Source organism: Cetorhinus maximus, chromosome 1, assembly GCF_964194155.1.
Source record: "Cetorhinus maximus chromosome 1, sCetMax3.hap1.1, whole genome shotgun sequence".
Taxonomy (NCBI): Eukaryota; Metazoa; Chordata; class Chondrichthyes; order Lamniformes; family Cetorhinidae; genus Cetorhinus; species Cetorhinus maximus.
The window spans coordinates 172,162,301-172,180,184 of NC_135879.1; the positions used below are offsets into that span (position 1 = coordinate 172,162,301).

Genomic DNA, 17,884 nt, shown 5'->3' on the forward strand with positions numbered 1-17,884 from the left:
ACTAACCCGGCATAGTCAATTCCAAGGGCTGTTGTACGGTTCTAAGGCATGATTTGAGGCTCACTGCACGTAAACATCTTTACAAGACATAGGTCTTATGCAAGGTAATATGAAACTATTTCTTATGTAATAGATCCCTGGAATCTTTTACTGTTCTGCTGTTCTGTTGTAACTGGGACTGGTGTCTTCCAGAAGGACTATAATTTGGGCTAAAACACGGCAAAGTCAGGTTCTGGTGTTTCAGGAGAATTTGTGCTCAATCTTGCAAAGGATGTAGGCTCCAAATGCCACTTACAAGGACAGTGTTAGAAGAGGGGGTGGAACTGGAGAAGACAGCTCTGAGTACTGGTGTTTCCACACCCCTGCCTCTCAATTGGAGGGGGAAAAAAATCAGTGGGTTGTAGCTGCAACGAGACCTGGTAGATCAGGCTGTTCAATGGTAGAAATAGTGCCTGCCTGGGGACCAGGCCAAGATAGAGAGGGCCACTCAGTGCAGCTGACAAATGTTTTCCAGAGTAAGGACGGACATCAGGGCCCCCCAGCAGTGTGCTCTTCTGAGACTTTATAGTCTCTTCAATGGATTGGCACCCTAGATTTGTCCCCTAAGTATCCACCATTGCCATGCAAAGCAGGATCCTGCTCATGACCCTGCAGTCTTTGTCAAAACCAGCAGTGAAGGTCCTTTATATCTCAAAACCTATACTGGGTGCAGCCACTCCATGGACTTTGGAACTATTATCTATATACATAATATCGAGGAGAAATAGAGAAGGAAAAAATGGAGTGGCGGGGTGACAATATTGATCCAAGACATGGTTTCATCTGTGGAAAGGGATGTTGTGCATGAGGTTTCAGAGACAGAATCCATTTGTTTAGTTTAGGAGTGGAACGTTAATTGTAATGCTGAAGTCCACATATCAAAGTGGGGCATGTTCCAGTGGGAGACCATTTGGGAAACGGTGATGAGGTTTAGAGCTGCAAATGAGAAAGGATAAGGAACAATCAAGATTGAAGATACTCAAGTGGTATAGAGCTAAATTTCAATGGTAGAAGTGGATCTGGTCCAGATGATTGAAAACAAAAATTACCAGGTAAAACAGTAATTTAACATTGGGAGGCCTTTAAAGGGTAGATTGTTTTAGGTACAGACTAGATACATTTCCACAAGGTGGAAAAGAAGGGCATCCAATTCTGGAGCTTACTAGATGAGTGAACACATTGTAATTAAAATTAAACAGGACAAGGGGATTTAAGATAAAAGTAAGGTACATAATAGAGTTGAGAATTAAACAAAATACAGCCATTCGGTAGTACATAACTTGAGTTTTGCTGAAAAAAAAGAGATATGCGATCAAAGCTTTTCATCTTGCACTTATCAGGATAGCTCAAGAATTTTCCAATAGGAATGGGGAACAACAATTTATACTGCATGAGAAGAGAGTCCCATGCTGCATTCTCCATGGCAATGCCTCCACCAGGGTCCACTTGCAAACCAATCAGCACTCTCTTCTCATGCAATATAAATTGTTGTTCCCTGTTGCTGTTGGAAAATTCTTGAGCTATCCTGATAAGTGCAAGACAAAAAGCTTTGATTGCATGTCTCTTTTCTCAGCAATAAAATACAAACAGTGCTGAGCAAACTGCAAAAAAGAAATAAGAAGAGAGTGTATGGGAAAAGATTAGCAGGCAATATAAAAGGGACACTAAAGTATCTCATTTACATGAAGAGTAAAAGAATAGTCAAAGGAAGGGCGGTTGATTAAGGACCAAAAAGGAAATGTTTTTGTGGGGCTAAAGGGCATGCTGAGACACTAAATTAGCATCACAAATATCTTCATAAATGAAGAAAATGCTGTAAATGTAATGGTGGAGGGTGTAGAGAAATTGGCTAGGCTACAAAGAGATGGGTGGGTGTCAGGTTGGAAGGTCATGGTGGGAGGGAGTAGCTGGGGGGGAGGGGAGATTGCGCGGACCTGATTGGGGATCCCCAATCAGAAAAGGGGGCCTGTGAGGGAGGTGCTCACCCCTTACCCGCCTGAGGCCCGAGGAGGTTAACCTGTCGGGTTTCCCCTCCCCAACTTTAAACTCTTCCCATAGGCCTCAAAATTGTGGCTGGACAGGGAGTGGCCCTTAAATGGCCAGTTAGCGGCCACGTAAGGAGCTCAATTGGGGTGTGGGTGAAGGGGTGAACCCTAGGTCTTTCCCTGCCCCCATAAAATTTCATACAGGTTGGGAGTGGGCGGGTAGGTGGCCAGAAGGCCACCCCAGTAATGTTGTGGAGCCTCCCTGCCCTACAAAGTCACCAGCAGGGGATTGTAAAATTCTGCCCCTAGACTTCATTGCAAGTGAAAAGCCAAAATGTTACAGAATGGTACTACAGTGTGGTTGCTGAAATATCTACTTGAAAACATTCAGAAAACTTGAAGCATACTCCTGAATGTTGAAAAGACGGTGCTGCCTTCAAAAAAAATTGGCAAACTTCTTTTGGGTTGGAGTAAGAGGAGAGCCAAATGAGCACACTTCATTAAGTTACAATCTGATTTAACATAATTAACATCATAGCATCAATTGCTTTTCAAATAAAAAATAATAATTTCTTAAATGAAGGAACAAAGCTCCTTTAATAGTTCAGTCTGACTGATCTGTTTTAATACACACGCAGGTCCTTACATGTGACGTTAGGCTTTTGGTCTTGGAGGACATATGCTGTAATATCTTTACAAATACTATATTCCTGCCAAGTGTTTGCATCATGGAGACAAGCAGAAAATGATTGGATTTCAGGAGGACACAGAGATAAATAAAACAAAAGCAGTGGAAAACGATGGAAGGCTGCCATCCCACCGTCAGTGCAATAACTAATCCAGGAGTTTGTTGTAGCAGTTTCCTCTTGGAACAAACTGTCTTGTTCGGTTTCCTGTATAAGGAGCAGCAGCTGATCAAGACCAGATGTACAAAAAATGCATTTATATGAAGCAGAGACTGTAACTTGCAAATCACAGGCTCCTGCTACAGATGTTCTTTTCTGTCCACTTACAGAGCATGTACTGTAATAATGCTAAAGATAGCACCAAGCAAGAGTCCACTCTGACTTTTTTTACATTCAATGAGTTCTACAAGAGCCAATGCATTCCGTGAAAAAAAACTTACAAATGTTGGAAATAATATTTAGAGTAAGAAACACAGCAAAGCCCATGTTTCTGACTTACACAGTGATATAAAATTATAGGAGTACATGTCCTCTGTAGTTATGTTGGTTAGCTAATCTGGTTGGGTAGGGAAGGAAAATGTTGGGCAGTGAAATGAGAGCTTGAGTCTGCATCACCTGATGCTACTTTCATAATTTCTGTTGGGTGTACAATGCAGCTCCCCAAATATGCAAGAGGTGAGTTGCAATTAGACACAAATGACTGGAACGCACCATATGATGCACTTGCCATGGATTTCACCTTAGCAACAATCGGGCAGTGGGATCAGCGTGCAGAGTAATTGATTGCATTAGTTGAAGCAAGAGATTGAGGGAAGGAAAATAACTTTGGTCACTTTGCTTCCAAAGCTCTGCCAGCACTGCTGCAGCAAGTGCTACAGATAATCCCCTCCTACAATCAAAGTGGATAATTTGATGGCAGCAGGATCACCACTGCAACTCACTTAAATTGCTCTGGCAGTAAGTAATCAGTCAGGGTCAGCAGTGTAGTCAGGGGGACAGTGAAAGCCCCATCCCCACCTGCAGTTCCTCTGCCATTGTGGCAGGGACGGTGACCTGTCCCAGTAAGTTCAACGCAGCTACAGCTGGTGTCACCAAAGAAATGTGCTGCCACCTAATTTCCCGACTTTTTTCCCTAGCTATAGAAAACTAACTGTAAACAGGAACATGCCCAGACAATGGGCAATGGTGATATTTTACTTTACTCAGTTTTCTCACTTTCTCCTGATGATACTGACTGGCTGACTTTTCGCTGGTGTGTGTTGCTCACAGATCTCTGGTATTTCTTTGAAATGATCATCCTTTATGTTGGAACCTAGAAAGTGAATGCCAGCGGCTTATTTGATAGTGAAAGGATATCACAGCAATGTTCTATCTTGTCCTAACCTGCAATGTACACACACACTTTCCAGCCAGAATTAGGAGAAAGACTTCTGGTTGATCTTCTCCATCCCCGAGCCAATGGACTGAATCGGTACTGTCACCCTGCCTGAAATCAGCCAATTCAGCACCAAATCGGATCAAATCATGATCTTTCCAGGTATTTACACCTCAGGGCAAATGTGTTATGTTCTTTCTGTAATCAGTGGGCACGATGGTAATTTTACATAGCTGCTAGCAGCAAACAGGTACAATAGTGTTTCTTTTAGGTTACTTGGCTAGTAGTCCAGAGGCTGGGCTAATAATCCTGACAAATCTCACCAGGGTAGAATACGGATTTAATTTATTAACAGTGACTATGAAACTGTTGGATTGTCTTAAAAAAGTTTCACAAATCTTCTTTTGAGGATACCTGACGTCCTGGTCTGGCCTACACATGACTCCAGCTGTTGAAGAGTCAAACGGACTCGAAACGTTAACTGTGTTCCTCTCCGCAGATGCTGCCGGACCTGCTGAGTTTTTCCAGGTATTTTTATTTTTGTTTTGGATTTCCAGCATCCGCAGTTTTTTGCTTTTACCAAATTAATATGGCTGGCTTTTAACTTCTCTCCGAAATGGCCTAGCAAAACAATGAGCTATACTACTACTTTCTCAGCTAAACCAGGGAAAGTCAATAAACACCAGCCTTGCTCGCAATATCCATATCCCAGCAATGATTTTTTAAAAACGCAGTGGGAAAAGTGTATATTTCTTTTATCAGTTACCAGTCTCAGCCATGGCACTGAGACAAAGTTCTTGTACAGGCACTTATCCTATAAGGTGGGAGGAATGATCAGAGGGTAGCACGCCAGGCTCCTTTCATGATGTGAAGCAGAAAAATTGAACATATAATAAATTTTTTTTCACAGGGTGTGGGTGCTGCTGGCGAGGCCAGCATTTATTGCCTATTCCTAATTTCCCTTGAGAAGATCGTGGTGAGCCACCTTTGTAGAATAAAGTGTTAACATAAGGAGTACCTGATTTTGATGTAACTACTGATATAACTGTGATGCAATGTCACATGACTAAGAGACATGTGGGAATCAGAAGTACAAGCTCGTAAAATACTGAGATGTACATAGATCTGTAAATAAACAAGAATAACGGTCTATGGTAGCATTCTTAGGGTAACAGGCAAACCCCAAAGAAACCCCATCTAGACCCCGAACCCAAAATGAAACACAATGCCAGTGGTGGTTTCTGTCAGTGGTGCACCATCCAAAACATGGTGGAAGCAGGCAGAATGTAAAGACCCAGAGAACCTCAAGTTTGTAGGTCTGAAAGGCCTCTGAATCATTGGAAAAGGACAGGAAGAAAGGTTGAAGACTCACCTGAGAATGGAGATCATGGGTGCTGTGAATGCAAGCAGACACACAGACTCAGAGTCCAGACAGCAGTAAGGACAGATAACAGTCAAACAGCCAAACATCTGAAGCAGAAGCAGATCCAGGGCTTAGGATAAGCATGGAGTCGACATTGCCACTCCCAGAACCATTCCAAAGAGCAGAAGGCTTGCAACAGGCTCAACATTGGGAAAATTGGAAGAGTTTTTCCAGATACAGAACAGCTTCAGGTTTTCATAAAAAAGAACAGTAGGACCAGGTCAGTACTTTACACAGTAGGGGCCATACCAAACAGTGTTATTGCAACACAGGCATTGCTGAGGCTTCAAGCTCATATGAGGAAGTCCTCTGGACATTCGATTTGTTCTTCGGTATTCAAAAACATTTGATCATTGAGTAAGCGAAATTTAATAAGAGGACTAAAAACTGGGCAAATCCATAGACTCATTTATAAATGATCTGTATAGACGCGTGGAAAACTGCGACCATGGGATCCTCAGAGATTAGTTAATATGCGTTCATATAGTGGTGGGGTCTTGGATGAAACCCTATCAGATCTCCTGCAAATGAGGGAACACTTAATTCTCACAAAGGCAGTACAAATAGTGCAACAGGCCAACCTTAGGAAGCAAAACAGAGTGGCTGTTTGTGGGAAAACTGATGTACTTGGGGAAAAATGAATGAAGCCATTCAATATGTTGGACAGAAAAGAGAAAGAGCAGTGAAGCAAAAGCCCTTGAAATCTGGAAAAAGCACACTAACTGCCACCTCGAGATGCTTTCAGTGTGGTGGGAAAACCCTGCACAAGCAGGAAGAATGCCCAGCAGGAGGAGCTGAGTGACAACTGTGGTAAGTTAGGACATTTTAAAATAGCCTGCAGATCCAAAGCTCCTATAGCTCATGGGAAGAAAGAAATAACAACAACACCACCAAGTAAAGTCCAAGAAATGGAAGAGCCACAGAAAAAAAAAAAATAACCTTCTTAGGCGAAGTTAACAAAACAGAAGATCATTATTGGAGCATTAAATTAGATGTTGATGGTCACCCCACAGAATTCAGGCTAGATACTGGTGTAGGTGTTTCAGTATTATCTGAAGAAGTAAAAGTGCTTAAAAAAAAACACATTACAGCCATCCACCATCCAGGGCAAAGTCCAGGAGGGACTACACTAAAAGTAATAGGCCAACACTTGGTAAGATTAAGATACAAGGATAAATAAATTGTGGAACCCCTGCACATTATATAGAACCAGGAATCATCATTATTGTGCAAAAAAGCATGCTTGCAGTTGAGGCTGATTTACAAGGTTGATGAAATTAATGACGAGCAATCCAGTAAACTATTCAGGAATGAATTTCCATCCCTATGTTTAGGCTTAGGAAAGCTGAAAACAGAATATCACGTAACTGTAAGGGCAGATGCTGAGCCTATATGTCTCTTCACAGCGAGGAAGCTCCCTCACCCACTCTTAGAAAAAGTCAAGAGTGAGATTGAACACATGTTACAACAAGGCATCATCTCGCCAGTGACCATTCAGACAAAGTGGTGTTCTGGAATGGTGACAGTACCAAAGTCTAATGGGTTTAATTAGAATCTGTGTGGACTTGACTGAATTAAACAAGTCAGTAGAGAGCGAGATTGACCTAATGGTATCAGTGGATGAAAGTCTCACTAAATTAGCAAAAAAATACCCTTTTCACAAAACTAGATGCTAACAGCAGCATTTGGCAGTTGCCTCAGGACAAAGAATCCAGGCTGTTAACTACTTTTATCACCCCACTTTGTCATTATTGTTTTAATAGGTTACCATTTGGAATTGCTTCTGCACCCAAGATATTCCAAAGAACGATGTGTCAGACCTTGGAATGAATAATATGCCATATCAATGACATTCTCATACATGGTTCATCAAAGGAAGAACATGACTATCGAGTAAGAGCAGTCTTCAAAGTCCTACAGGAAGCAGGCTTGACACTAAATGACAAATCTGAACATGCAAAGCCTGTGATAAAATTCTTAGGCCATATTGTGCAAGCTTTGGGAATTAAGATGGACCCACAGAAGATCAAGGTCATTAGCGAGTTCCCACAGCCTGAAAACATCACAGAATTACAAAGATCCCTTGGCATGGTCAACCAAGTAGGCACATTCCCACCAAACTGGATGGAAATCAATGAGCCGTTACAACAGTTGTTGAGGCAAGGTCAACATTGAAGCTGGAACGTGGACCAGCAAAATGCTTTTGACAAGATCAAAAATTTCTTAATATCACCAGAAATTCTAGCGCACTATGATCCAGAGTTGCCAACAATTGTAGCAGTGGACGCATCATCTTCAGGCTTGAGTGTAGTGTTATTTCAAATTTTTTAAAAATGGGCAAAGAAAACCAGTTCACTCACGGACACAGAGAAGAGGTGTGCAACCATTGAAATAGAAGCACTGGAAGCCACATGGGCCTGTGAGAAGTTCTGATTATGTGATGGGATTAAAGTTTAAAATTGAAACTGACCATAAATGCTTTGGCTAGTCTTCTTAACCTACAGGAACTTGCAAAAACGCCATCTAGAAGTCAACATTTTGGGCTGAGACTCATGAGACATGATTCATTTATTGGGTACATTCAAAGGAAGTATCAGATAACAGCAATTAAAGAAGCGGAGCTGGAAAATTTGAATTTTATTGAAGAAGTGTAAGCATATACTTCACTCATTACTAAATAATTACCAGCCACTGAGAAGAGATTACAAGAAATTAATTAAACACAACAGCAGGATGACAAGTGCATCAAAATAAAAGAGTATTGTCAGAATGGTTGACAGGAACCTACTCCTAATAACCCAGTACATCACCAATACTTTGAATAGGGAAAACATCTCACAATCAATGATTTCTTAGTTTTTAAATGACATACTAGTCATCCCTTAAATACGTAGACTCGACATTCTTCAGAAAATCCATCAAGGTCACTTGGGAATAGCGAAATGCTGAGCAACAGCCCAGCAGTCAGTGTGATGGCCAGGCATCAGTCACTCCACTGAAGATTTAATCACACATTGCTTTACATGTGCAGTGCATAGACAGCAGCAGAGCGAAGCACTTGCATGATCTACCTTTTCTACGAAGCCATGGGAAGGCCTGGGAATGGATTTGAGTTTTTGGCAAAGTTTTCATCACCGTCATTGAATACTACTCCAGATGGTTTGAAGTGAGTAGACTGCATTACATCATTAATGGCGAGGCAGTCATTACATCACGAAGAAGAATCTTCATCAAAAATGACACCAGATGTTGTGGTATCAGACAACGATCCCCAGTTTTACAATGATCTGTTTTCCAATTTTGCGCAGGAATATCATTTCATGCATGCAACTTGTTCATCTTAACATCCTCAGTTGAATGGAGAAGCAGAAAGAGGAGTTTGAAAAATCAGGGTATTGGTGAAAATGAAGATATTAACTTAGCTCTTCTTAACTACAGAACCTCACCGCAAGAAGGTGGGTTCTTGCAGTCAGAGTTACTGATGGGAAGATGGTTGCGAACACAACTTCCAACTCTACAACAAGCACTACAATCTAATATTACCTCAAATAATTATGAGAAAGTTAAGAAGCGTGAGGAGCAACAAAGAGACAGTCGAGCTTGTAATCTCAACTTCAGCCACAGAGCATGAGACTTGAAAGTGCTACAGCCCAGGGACAGAATATGTGAGTGAGATCAACAGAAAGAAGGCATTGTAATAGTAAGAACGCTATAACTGAGATCTTACAGAATTGAGATGGACCAGGGAAATATTGGAACTGAAGAGCCTTGATATCATTGGGAATTAAACCAATGGAACCTTGGACGTACTATTTAGATCCAGGTGGAGACAAGGAACCAGAAACAAGTAGAAATTCTACAACCACCTAGGTGGAAGATGCTCCTATCGAATAACGAGAGAGTGCAGTTCATCCTCAACCTCGAAACAAAGTCAGGACCATCATGGAGATTGATCAAGGCACCACACCCCTGTGATGTCTGAGGTTTTGAGGGAGATGTAGGAGTATGCCTATAGTTGGGATAAAGACTTAGGGGAGATGCAAAGGGTTAACATCTGGAGCACCTTATACTGATGTAGCTACTGATGTAACAATGATGTTATGTCTCATGACTAAGAGATGAGATTTGGTGGGAAACAGAAGTGCAACCTGAGATGTACATAGATCTGTAAATAAACAAGAATGTCTTTTATGAATTTCAGCCTATCATTGCATTTTTAGGGTAACAGGCAAACCCTAAAGAAACCCCATCTGGATCCCGAACTCAAGATGAAACAGCCTTCCTGAACCGTCCATGTGGTTTACACCCACAATGCTGTTAGGAAGGGAGTTCCAGGACTTTTATGCAGCGACATATCACAAAAAGAAAGGTCCAGCCTCAAACAGAACCTAAAATAATAAAGAAATGCATTCATCAAATGTCACGGAGACATACAGCTATTGCACAAAATATAATTTATAAAAGTACAGGCAACAGTTGACTGGGCGTGGAAACTTAGTTTTGGAATTGCTTGGCACTCTCCTGGAGGTTGGCTGTAGTCTTCTTACGCCAAAAGTGACAAGAATGGAAGAAAAAACAGAAGCTTAAAAAACAGGCTGCGTCTAACATGATAGGCAGGTCAAATAGCAGTTGTGTGATAAAACCAATCCCAGTTACATACAGCAGTTGCACATTTGGCACACTTTAGATCAGCAAACTGCCATCCGTAACAGCTAATAACTTTTCCTGGGCTGCAAGCCTGAAATGCCTCAACTGACTTTCAAACATCAAAGTTTTAGACAAGAGAAGGGCTGTAGACTGCGTTTAATTCACTTATTCATCAAGCATAATCTTGGAGGAGTACAGCAGGCTTATTTCTCCAGCAAAAGGCTGTGTGGGATCTGACTGGGACTGGAGGAATGCTGTTTTGTCTGTCTGAGGGTTGTTACATTAAACAAATCTTGGATGATATCTGTGACAGTAACTTTGCCTTATCATCTAAATTTGATGAATTATCAGACAAGCAAGAGCCTTGGTTGAAAACAGGAGATTTAATAGGTCATTGAAATTAGCTTACACTGGGCAAGTAAATTTTGTTAAATTTAAACAAGATGGCTGTAACATGTGAAAAATATGGGTTTGAAAACATTTCCACAATTTGACTATTTTTTTCAAAGGAACTATTAGTCCATTATCCTAATGCACATACTACTTTACGATATTCATTTTGATAGCACTGTTGTTGCATAACTTTGACATTTGTGTTCTGTAGTTTCAGACTATCTACTTGTTTTGTGTAGCCAGAAAATCAGTCCAACTGGCTTCATCAAGACTTTTCTTCCCTTTTATGGAATAGCAGGGAATTGAGAAATCGTGACCCACCACCTATGCAAAGGACACAGCACACAACTAAATATACATCACAACCCCAGCTGGTGATTCAGGCATGCTGAAGAAAATGAATGCTTTCTATTATTATGAGAAACAAATACTATTTAATGGGAGCATGTCTGCAGCATGCTCAACGGAGTCTTCTCTTCAAGCTTGGCTACGTTACACACTGCATAAACAATAAAGTGGTTTACTAAATTTCAAGCCAGACAGCAGACGACTAGGCTGTGACATCGTGTTGCTTGCCAATTCCCTCTTCATTCATTTTCTGTTGTTGCTGGTAGCATGTAGACACTAAGCTTAGATTGCATTCTCAATTGTTGAGGGTAAGAATAAATCTGTTAGGGTTACTGCTTGGAGTAAACAGCTATGGCTAGTAGTGTGCAATATCATTCCAGTAATGGATGAACTATAACATTTGAATTTATTACCAGTGGCATTTATAAGTTGTGTGTCAACAATGGCTTAGTGGTATCTGTGATTCCGAAGATTGTGGGTTCAAGTCCCACACCAGAGATTTGAGCACATCATTCAAGCAGACACTCCCTTACAATACTGACTGGATTCTGAACTGTCAGAAGTCCCTTCATTCAAATGAGATATTAAACTGGGAGCCCATCTGCCCTCTCAAGACAACACGAAGATAGGTACGAAAGTACATTGTGAAGACATAAGGAGTTTGCAGACAGATATAGATAATTTGAGTGAGTGGGCAAAAATCTGGCAGATGGAGTATAATGTGGGAAAATGTGAAGTTGTTCACTTTGGTAGGAGGAATTAAAAAAAGCAGAGTATTACTTGATTGGAGAATGACTGCAGAATTCAGAGGTGCAGAGAGATTTAGAAGTTCTCATGCATGAGGGACAAAAAGTTAGTATGCAGGTACAGCATGTAATGAAGGCGGCTAATAGAATGCTATCCTTTATTACAAGAGGAATTGAACATAAAAGTAAGGAGGTTACGCTTCAGTTATATAGGGCATTGGTGAGACCGCATCTTGAATACTGTGTGTAGTTTGATCTCCTTATTTAAGGAAGGATATAAATGTTCAGAGGAGGCTTACTAGGTTGATACCTGGAATGGGTAGGTTGCCTTATGAGAATATGTTGGACAGGTTGGTCTTGTTTACACTGGAGTTTAGAAGAGTGAGGGGTGACTTGTGTCTGGAAGATATAATTCTCATAATATTATTGGAATTTATTGTAAAATAGAGTAATAGTGGGATGTGTCTATATATATATATATATATATATATATGTGTGTGTGTGTGTGTGTGTGTGTGTGTGTGTGTGAGAGAGAGACTTAATTGAATTAGAGGCAGTTAGCCTGGGTGCTTTGATGTAAGAAGAGAAGTTAGGTTTGAAATGTTAATTAGGTAAACATGGGGAAGTTTAGAAACATAGGTGTCAAGGGAGCATTTGCATTTTTAAATAAACCAGGCTAGATTGTTTTCAAAAGAGGGAGTGAAATGTGCCACCTAGCCAGGTGAAGTTTAGAAACAGTGTTTATTTTTCCCCAAAGATTACTGGTAAAACTTAGTGGTATGAGGGGTTTTTATTATCAGAAAGATAAAGTCCAAAGGCCTAGTGAAGCAATGGGTATTTGCATTCAAAGGGGAAAATATGTATAAAGGAATGAATGCTGTGTGTAAGGCATTTTAAGATATTACAAGTATGAAAAGCCTTCAGCAACTATGCCTCAAAATGTTATTTTCAAAGGACTGAAGTTAAGAAAACTATCTTTGAATTTGACATGTTTACGGTATCATGTTTCTTTGCCTGGGTCATTTAAAAGATTTTAAATCTTACAGCTGCCTAAAAATGTAACTGGGAGTTAGATTGATTAAGGGAATTTAGAAGTTATCAGAGTAGTAATTTTTAGATCTATGTATGTATTTAAAATATTTCTCTTATTAATAAATGTTTAATCTAGTTTTGTAAAACCTAGGCAGCTTGGTGGTCTTATTACTACTGAATTCAAGGCACGCATCTCAAAATTTCTACAAATTGTAAAACAAGTTGTGGCAGTTGTTTCAAGTTTCCCTTCGGGATTTGAATAACTCAGCTTTTACCATCAGCTCTGTCATAACACTTGATTGAAGAATATAAAATCCTGAATCTTCTTGACAAGGTGGATGTGGAAACAACGTTTCTTCTTGTGGATGAGTCCAGAACTAGGGGCACTGTTTTAAAATTAGGGGTTGCCCTTTTAGGACAGAGATGAGAAGAATTTTTTTCTCTGAGGATTGCGCAACTTTGGAACTGTCTGCTGCAGTAGGCAGTGCAAGTGGGGTCACTGAATATTTTTAAGGCAGAGGTAGATAGATTCTTCAAAGGCAAGGGAATCAAAGGTTATTAGGGGTAGATGGGAATGTAGAACCTGAAACATAAATAGATCAGCCATGATATTATTGAATGGTGGAACAGGCTTGAGGGGACAAATGGCCTACTTCTGCTTCTATTTCATATGTTCATATGTGCAAGTGGATGTAAAATATCCATTCACAGATGGCAGGAGATTTCTCCCTGGTGTTCTCGCTAATATTTATCCCTCAACCAACATCACTAGATCATATCTCACTTCCGTTTGTGGAACCTTACTGTGAGAAAATTAGTTGCCGCATTTCAGACTGCGCTTCAAAAAACTACTTCATTTCTGTAAAGCTTTGGCATGTCCTGAGGTCATGAACAGTGGTAATTAAATGCAAGTTCATTCCTTAGAATACTGAAAATGCTTTGTAAATTGTAAACTGTTATTTTAACAGCTGACATGGAAATACAAGTCCTGCTATCACTGTTTGCTAATCATATGGTATACAAACAGGGCCAACTACACATCATGGTCAATGGTGACACTCCATATTACAATAGGGGAAAAACCAGAAGCTGGGAAGTAAAGGGCAGTAACCTCCTTGGAGTAGCAATCAGTGACACACCACTCCACGCCTGATTAACTGTGAACTTTTTCCGAGCCTGTCTCGCCCGACTTTCTGACTCAGGCCGGGTAAGATCCATGCAGTGCAGCTTGTCCCAAGAAAGTATCGAAGCACAGCTCTGTCAAACCAGGTAAGTTAAAGGTCCATGGAATGTAAAGGTCCTTGACAGACTAGGTAAGTGGATAAGTTTGGGGGTTGATGGGGGGTGGGGAGGCGAAATCAGAGGCTGTGGATCAGAGATTGGTGGGGTCAGATTTCAGGAGGTTGGGGGTTGCTGGCCCACAGAGGGTGGGAATCCCATGGGGAGGGGTTGGTTAGTCGGCGTCCCATTGGAGGGGTTGGTCTGAGTCTTCACAATAGTTCCGTTAGAAAAATTTTTTAATTCTTCTAACTTTATCTGAGTAACTATTTGTGTAACACAGTTGGAACCATCAATCACAAACTTTAGATGGTTCCTATTCAGGGAAATTGCCCATCAGAAGTTTGTGATTCTGGGCAATTGCCATGCAAACCCTTACCTTGGAACCTCAGATGGGGATTCCCCAGTGAATATTTGGGGTACCCCCCAATCTGACGCTGGGGAGCTCTGAGGTTACAGCACAAAATCTCTCTGGGTGGAACTGTCCCAGATTTTCACCAACCTGGCCGCAATGGCAGCTTTTCACATTGTTTCATCCCAAACCTACGGCATTAATTATATATTCCCAGGAAAAGCTCCATTTCGATGGCAGGCAGGCTCTCATTTGCCCGCTTCGCCATCACCTCACCACTTCATGATGCTGGGCGCCATATTGAAAGTGAAGCCACGCACACACCTCAGTGCTTCCACCCCACGACTGCTTCATGGAAGACAGGATGGCCCCGAAAGACAAAAAGACTGCAGCCCCCTGGTTTAGCGACGCATCCCTTGAGCGCCATTTGGGTGCTGCGTAGGCCTGCCATGATGTCCTCTACCCCCACTCTGGCCGCAGGAAGGATAACATCACTAATCCAGGTTCAGAGGTGGTGGCAGCGGTGGTCAGCGCCAATACATTGCAAAAAGAGGACAGCAACCCAGTGCAGAAAGAGGATGAATGATCTCCTCCATCCCACCAGGGTAAGTCACTCTTCTCATCATTCAACTCGCACACTCAGAAATCCATCACACATCCACAGGGCCCTCACTGACTGCCAATTCAAGGGACATCAACATTCACTCTCTCACACACTTGCCAAGCACTGATTATCTCTCCTTGCTTTCTCAGGCACATCTGGGAAACAGCTGACAGAATTCATGACCCAAGGCCTGCAACCAAGCCCTGAAGAAATCTCTGCAATCTGAAGGCACCATCCTTGAGTCCTGTCACCCTCGACAAGCACAGAGACAGACACTTCAGTGGGACCTAGCTTTAGAGTAGCCTCGGAATCACAATCTGGTGAGCACATCACACTTTGTGATCCACAGCAGGCAGCAGCAAGGATTCCCAGGAATCTGGCACTTGGTGGACTGCTGGAGGCTGGAAATTTGCTGAGTCCGAGTCAGATGACAAGCCTCTGGACTCAGTTATGTCACAGTTGCTGAATCTGCAAAGGCAAGCTCGGGAACATCAGGAAGGGATGTCCGCTGCACTCCTCAGATTGCAAGGCACAATGGAGGAGTCCGTCCACCTTCAGGCTGAGGTGATAGCGCCAGCATGTCAATGCACTGAGATCAACACAGTTAAAATGGTGGCTGCCATGGAGACCTTGGTCCAGGACCTCGCTCCTGCACTGCTGCGTGGGCTTATCTCCATTGCAGATGCCATAGTTGGCCTCCAACAGTGTGTACACGAGAGGGGTTCAGGTCAGCTCGACCTCACTCCAGCTTCCTCTTCTCTGCAAGAGTCAGCCAGGGGCTCTTGGCACCCATAGGGAGGAGGATCAACATGTATACCCCCCGAGGCCAACAATCCAGGTGACTTCGGGCCTGTCTGGCCCATCAAAATCCCCTCTTCCTGTGACCCCACCAGCTCCAGCTCCACCGCTCAAGGAGGGTGCCACTGCCATACAGCAGGACCCCGAAAGCAGGCCAGGGCCCTCCAGGCCTTGGCTCTCCAGAGGACGCTTGTCAAGGTCATCACAGACATGGTGTAGCAGTCAGCAGGCTGCCAACGCCTCTGCTGTGGATGACGGGGAGCACCAAGACGTAGTTGCAGGGTTAGGAAGCTAGGAAGATGTATTGCACAGCCTGGGCACGGGTGTTAATCACTTGTACATAATGTTCACTATTGTATATAAACTCTCAACAATATCTCCCTGCCTATGGCTCCTTGTTCTGAGGAGCAGAGTTCATCTTACTCAGATGTAAAATCTTTCTGTACAAGATAAAAGACAGGTGTCTCAGTCCAGGGCCTCTTCCCTATGCTTTGTGCAGCCTTCAGACCAAAATGATGGTTCGGCCTCACAGTCCCTGGGCACATTACTGATGCCTGCACCTCGATGGTGCTGGTTATTGCTGTCAGAATGTTGTGTGCAGGCGTCAGAGTTTCGTCATTCTCTCTATGTGCTCTCAGCACCTTTAAGTTGGGGTCGGCGCCCCATCTCTTCAGCATCCTTGACCAGTGACGTTGTGCTCCTGAAGGTGACAGGTGCTGAAGGTGGACAAAGGATCAGGTGCTTCTAAAGTTTCATGGCTGCATCTCCATGATACGACCCTGATCACAGAGCATAAACAAGGTGCCCTCAGCTGGACAGGAGTCAAACATTCTTGAGGATATGTGAAGACCTATGGAGTGTCCTCACTGCATTTTATCAACATCCTCCTGCAATCAAGCGACTATTAGGGCCTCCACTGTGTCTCTATGACAGGAGCCTTATCACAGAGGGTATGTGCACTGCCATAAGCCAGACTGGAGTCAAACATTCATTGATGCAATGTGAGGATCGTATGGTGTCTCCTCACTGCATGTTGTCATCAAACTCCACAAATCTAGCAGCTACAAGGACCTCCCGAGCGTGTCTGCCTCATTTGGCCAGTGCAAGGGCCTCATTACCACCATAGTCATCTTTGAGGACCTCATCACCATCGACATCCTCCTCATTGGAGGAGACCTCCAGCTCCTACATCTTCTCCTCAGCCAGCTCTTCTCCCCATTGCAGCACCAGGTTGTAAAGGACACAGCAGACAATGACATGTAACACCCGAAATGGACATTCACTCCCCCCAGCACTTCCTCACTGTGGCATCTACAAGATATATTGGGGTAGTTTGTCAAGGCTCATTAGCAGCCTCTTCTAAACTTCTACCACCTAGAAGAACAAGGACAGAATTTTGATCCCACCACCTGAAGCATTGGCGGGAACACATGCCCGCTAATCACAACAACCTTATGACCATTTAACACTCTCAAGGGGCATTAATTGGTTGGAGACGGGACTTCCACCCCAACACACAGGAAGAATTCCAGTTTCAGAGAGCTACTGGCCAATTGAATTGGGAATTCGGTAGTCTGTAGCCCCAGTAGCAGCAATGGCCAGGTCTGGACTACAAGCAGTCCTCAGGTTCTAAGTCCCGGCCGGAGTCCAGGGCCAGGCAAGTGTGGGAAGGGAGGGGGTTCAAGGCAAGGAGGGGGGGCGGCGGGGGGGTAAGGCCCAAGGAGGTTGAGATAGGGGCAGTTGGGGGTCTCAATGGAGAGACCAGTTGGGGAGGGAGCATCTACAGGGGGCAGACCCTGGGGGGGCATGGGGCCCAGTGTGGAAAGGGGACCCCTGAGGGAGGCCCCAAGGAGGGTGGCCTACTGGGCATCCCCCCTGCTCCTGAACTCCTCCTGAAAAACTGAGGGCGAGTGGGAAGCAGCCCTTTTGTGGCCAATAATTGGCCAATTAAGGGCCTCATGTGGGGTGAGGGCAGGTGGGCCCCCTAAACCTCGCCCACACCACGTAAAATTGTGTGCAGGTCGGTGGCAGGTGGGAGGGCGGTGAAGGCCACCTGGGGAATTTTACAGGTTCCTCCGACTGCAAACTCGCCAGGGGACCATAAATGTACGCCCATGGACACACCACCACACGCAAGACCTCCTCCAAGCCAATTTGGAAATTTGGGCACAAAACTTC

At 43.2% G+C, this 17,884-nt stretch overlaps 1 protein-coding gene across 1 annotated transcript in view; it reads right to left on the minus strand.

Moving 5' to 3' along the window:
* Positions 1 to 17,884, minus strand: part of itga1 (integrin, alpha 1) — a 322,507-nt gene that overhangs the window by 194,597 nt on the left and 110,026 nt on the right. The gene's annotated exons all lie outside the window — the stretch shown is intronic.